Here is a 6,000-nt window from a genome sequence, read left to right as displayed (position 1 = left end):
AGTTAATTCAAACAAGGATATATCGGGTTATATTTCTGTGATTCATCGAAAGACTTGGCACATCATAACACCTCAGGCACTTGTTACGTTACATTTCGAGACTACACGCACATTTATGATGAGTTGTTTCTATGATAAAGAATTTGTATTATTTCGATCAAAGCGGTTGTATCTCTTGACTCATCGGTATTTTTGTACAAGCTTGAATGAGCATGCAACACACAAGTTTAATAAAGAAATATGAAACAGCGATGTACGTCTTGCCACTTGTGTGTGTTTGTGTGTGTGTGTGTCTGTGTGATTCGCTTTGTAAGGTAGCTTTAAATATTTCCAGTCATATCGCTACAATGCCTGCAATGTGGCAGTTTATAGTGATGTCTAGCATTGTGGCATCATACCGAATACATGTAGCATCATGTCCCACTAAGTCACATGATCCTGAAACCAGGCCAACCAGTCCAAACATTAACATCATAATGCTGAGCGACAAGCGATGCCATTTTTTAAAGTCTTTGGCATGACTCGGCGGGGATTCGAACCCGCAACCTCCCGTATCCGACGTAGACGCTCTAATCACTTAGGCCACGGGATAGGCCCATAAAATAGCAACGTTACATTATACGTTAATGATATACGACGAGATGTAAAAAGATTTCATTAAAAAGCCTCGTCTCCTTTTTAATGAAAAATGTATACAATGAGTGATAAATCATTGATACGGCGTAGATACTATATATACATACCTCGCATCCCTGCCGATTGTGTTCGCAACAAAATGTAGTTCAATGCCTTCTGTGGCTATTTTTATTGTATATTAATGGATACATTTATTAATAAGAATTTGATATGGTACTCAATTTTATCGCAATTATTTCTTTTTTTTCCGTTCCCAAAACCCCTCACATGTTATAAGGACAAAATACGTAGAAATCTGGAGTGAGAGAGAAAAAGAATTTGTACTGGATGAAAACATTGAAATAGAACTTACGTTAAGTAACCTCCAACAATATGGTTCGTTCTAAGTGTATGTGTACACTTGCCTTGGGATCTATTTTCAATGTTTATGTAATAAATGATACAGAGTTGCAAAACGTGTGGCCTTGTCTCGGTTATGTGGTAAATATAATGTGATGTATTTAATTTGTTTTATTTTGTTTCCTAATCCTATTTTAATGTTCTGAAAATAGATTATTATTAATTAAATATGAAATGTCCAAAGCCCATCCACCACACTCTCTCCACCTCTCTATCTCTCTCTCTCTCTCTCGAGCATCGTAGCAAGGGAGATACAGCTGAACATCCATGAAAAGCTACTCTCGTTTCCTTTTAATAAAAGATGTGTACATCATATGTGTTCGATGATTGATACACCGTGAATACTTTATATATATATATTTGTGTTGTGTGTGTGTGTCATAAATATAGATATGTGTGTGTGTGTGTGTGTGCGCGCATGTGTGTGTCTATCTTGATTAGGGGATTTGTATTGTGACAACACTAGATTAGTTGTTAACCAGAAAAACAACTAATATATAAATATAAAAGTGCATTTTCGATTTACTTTTAATTGTTTATCTTATGTTATGATGATGAGATCGCAGTTTATTTTGGTCCGTTTAAGTAATCAGATCTTCTGATCTGTACATAACTTAGTGAAAAATGGCTGCATGCCTTCTCAGGAACGTTCCGTCAAAAGGCCAAACCAATTACTATCTAGAGTACACATAATACCAAAGCTAAGTTGCCTAACTCATTCTGTATTCTTTATATTCGTATTATGGAAACGGTGTATCATAATTAGTATAGTGGGGTACTCTAGGGACAATGGGACTTACCATTAAAAACAGGGTCCCGGCACTCTGGGGACAATGGTAGTTTAACATAAGGAATTTTAACATGGTTGGGTCTATAGAGGGACAAAAGTATTGGGCCTGTTTTGTGACAATGGGAAAATATATTACAGGTAAAGTGACGTCACGGTACTGATAATTAGCAACAATGTAGCAAGGGGCTGACCTCAATCGCGACCAAAGAACGGGAAAAAAAACCCTAAAACGTTTGGGCGGGATAGAGACAGAGATAACACATACAACAGACAAGATACAAACAACTATACAACCAACTAAAAAAATTAGGCAAGAAGGCAAATCTTTTCGAGGCATATGAGTGGCCCTGAAAAGGTCATTTTTTTTTGTTAACATCAATCCGTTACCATAAGGAGCACATCATAGGTCTTCTATTCTTCCCCAAACTTCTGATTTCTGGACCGAAGATGAGAACTCTCTTCAAAAAGCATTGTCTCTCCACATAAATTCTTCTTTTCCAAACGAGAAGAGATCGATTTTAATTGGGATTTAGTCGATTTTCTTTCTTATTCGCAAGAATTTGTACAGGTACCAGTCCCTTCGCCACCTTCTCCTTCTTTATCACACGTCTAGGATTTTAAACAGAGTCAGAAAGAAGAATTGGATAAATTTTTACAACAGCAGAAAGAAGCAGAACAAGTTTTTCACCTTCAACAGCAACAGCGAGAAACGACAAGAGGAAGAGGAAGAAGCAGAGAAGAAACAAGATCTAGGAGAGAAGAATATTGAAAGCCAAGTACCGGTACTCTTAGACATTTTACAGAGATAAGGAGTCTGAAACAAATGTATCAGACTTCTTTATTACGACACTAGTGATTTCTACCAAATCATCATTGATAGGAGCCAGTCCAGAAGTAGGCCTTGGCCGTGGAAAAGGCTTAAGGCGGTTAAAGATGATTCCTGAGTTTTTTTTTAAACAAATACCCAACGGTCCTTTTAAGGGTCACCCACTTCTCTCGAAAATAGATAGTATTTCAATTGACAAAATCAATTAAAACTCAAAAGCCCTTTTTTACCCATGATGAAGGTGTGTGAGTGAGTGAGTGCGTGAGTGTAGAATCAAAACCAAGTGACACGTTTTCTGCCCTGTCTATTCTTTTGAAAATTTTACAATTCAATTCGCAACACAACACAACACTTTACAGTTCATAGACTTCTTCTGTATCTTTGTTCACTCTCTCTGTTTTTTGAATTTCTTCACTATCACAGGTTTTCCGCCTCTTCTTCCTCACTTTCTCCTTTTCTTCTCTTTTTTTTCTTCTCTTTCTGCACGTGTCTGAGTTCTTCCTTTGGGGAGTGTACCTATCTTCCTGTTATGAACCCCTCTCTTTCTCATGCTCCTGTTGTTTCTTAGAGTATTCTGAAGACCAATGTTCTTTCTCTTGACAATGATAACAGGTATCTTGACTTTTGTCTCTTCTGACACCTGTCTTGCATTTTTGACGGTCTGGACACTCTGTACCCCAATGACCTTTCTTACAGATATAGCAAGTATCTTGACTTTAATCTCTAAAGGAGGGAAAGTAGTTGGTCCGCTTGTCTGAAGAAAATTTTCTTATGACACCTCACAAAGCTCTGATCAGAAGTTCGATCTGTGTAGGCTCTTCGATCGTTCTGCTCGGTTTGAGAGTGAAATGAATTTTGGAAGGGACGACACACACCCTTTATATATACACTGGTTTGACATGAATATAAAGTGACCCATGGCGTTTAAAATGTAGGCATTTGACTTTTCGCAGTCAAGATGAAACGATCGCATCATGTCGTGGAGAAAGGAGAAGAAAGTAAGAGGCGAAACGTGATTTATCGCCTCGTACATTAGCTGAAGTTTTGGCACAAATTCATGCCTGTAATTTTGAAGATGACATGAATGAGCCAGAATCCGGACCCAGAGATTCTACACATAGCCAAAATTCACCACCATTAGTAAACCCTGAAAAGTAATACCACATTCGAGAAAGGTTAGAACGACGGCTTACACTTACACGGTGAAGTTTAAAGATTTCAAGTTCAAGGTACAGCTGGGGAAAGCAGAGGGCTTCATCGCTGAGGTGTGGGATTCTTTGTTAACCACTCTGAAAGGACAATGTCAAGCCAAAGAAGACGATCGCTTGAGACTTTCCATTCATCATGACAGCTTGAACTCTCCCGTTTGGATTCAGCTTAGTAGCCCAGTAGGACTGATACCTTCCAAAGTCATCGACAAGATTCAACACGTGCAACAATCCGACGACAACATTTCACATCACGGGTGGAAAAGTGACACTGTTCATGACTCACGTATCTCTTCCCCAATGGACCAGACGCAAAAAGGTGTTAACGACCTTCGTAGCACCAAAATGAGTCTCGTCCGAATTGACAACCCTCAAGATAAAATGTTTTTTGAGCCATTGCCATCGAGGTGGGACGAATGTATACCAACAAAAACGACACGGTAGAATGGAAAAGAACCTGGGAGAGCATTCGAAAATTGAACCAAGCAAAAATATCAAAGAGAAGCAGAACTCCTGTTGCAGCAAGCGGGGCTATCCAAAGACACACCTTGAGGTATTCTTGAAATGCAGAAATTGCAAGATGTCCTAACTCCACGCTGCACCTTGAAAGTTCACCCTCAAGACGTGCGCGGACCTCTATTGTTTCGAGGCAAAGATTTCAATGACGGAAAATACATTCACATATATTATCACGATGAACATTTCGATGCCATCACCAGTATAACTGCATTCTTGGGATACAGTTATTACTATGAGAAATGTGACTATTGCTATAACAATTGAGAGCAACACAAACATTGTGGATCGAAATGCTCAGGATGTTTGGCCCCTCAACTATGTCTGGACGAAGGACAAGAACGAGTTCATTGCCCAGCTTGCCAGCACACGTTTGTCAGAAATGCATGTTACCAACAGCATTTGAAGACACATGGTTCACAGCAGAAAAGTACTTGTCAACTGCTGAGACTGTTCCCTACTTGTGGACAAGGCATACGTACCAATAATGCCAAGACACGCGTGTGTCAGGAAAGGAACGATGTCACATTTGTCACCAAATCAAGGACATTGAACACAAATGCTACATTCAAAAATACCATTCCAAACAAGAGGAGGAAGATGACCAATTAAAAGGCAATTTCAATTTTTTCGAATTCGATTGCACGCAAGAGGCTGGCATTCACATTCTTAATTTCTGTGTGGCTCATCAAGCGTGGGAGAAGTACATCCTGGAACTTAACTTTAGTCATCGCCTTCACTGCAGCAAGAATCCTGGAGGACGTGAAAAAATCTTTCAGGGAACGAACACGCTAGCCGATTTCACTTAATGGATCTTAGACCCCATCGACGAGACGTGGAGCCAAGAGGACATCGAACGTTACGGAGATTGTCGTCGCCATGCCACGGTGATGGCTCACAACGTGTCGGGATACGATGGACAGTTATACGAAAGAAGGCAACGAACGTCCAAAAGTGACTTTGAACGGAGCCAATATCATTTCCATGCAAGTTTTGTCAAGTGCAGTTTAAAGATTCGTTGTGTTACTTGGCCATGACTTTGAATCGAATGCCTAAAACGTTCGGAGTGACAGAAATGGCCAAAGGTTATTTTCAGCAATTTTTCAATACCGAAGCTAATCAACACGCCGTTCTACCCCATTTGCCTGAAACTCACGACTTCAACCCCGACAACATGCGAACCGAACGAGAAGCTTTCTACGCTTGGTTACAGACTCACGTTTGGAACCCCTTCGACTTTCAGGAAGAAATGTTGAAGTATTGTCGTTCCGACGTGGACATTTTACGGCGTTGCTGTGGAAAATTTCGAGAACTGTTAATGGAACAATGAGGGATCGATCCTTTGAAAGAAGCCTGCACCATTGCCAAAACGTGTTCCTTAGTGTACCGCCAACGATTCATGCGTAGAAACACCTTGGCTGTCATCAGCCCCCAAACGACCAACTTTGTCAAACGTCAATACTCGGTCAAAGCCCTACGCTGGCTACATTACTTGTGCGACAAGGAAGACTAATGGATCCAAAATGACAGCAACGGAGGAATCGAAAAGACCATTGGAACGTATTTGGTGGATGATTGGGACTTAGAAAACACCAAGATCCTGTACGAGTTTATTTCACGGATGT

Source organism: Sinohyriopsis cumingii, unplaced genomic scaffold (assembly GCF_028554795.1).
Source record: "Sinohyriopsis cumingii isolate HCF-2022 unplaced genomic scaffold, ASM2855479v2 utg000229l, whole genome shotgun sequence".
Lineage (NCBI taxonomy): Eukaryota > Metazoa > Mollusca > Bivalvia > Unionida > Unionidae > Sinohyriopsis > Sinohyriopsis cumingii.
Note: the sequence above shows the minus strand (reverse complement) of the source record.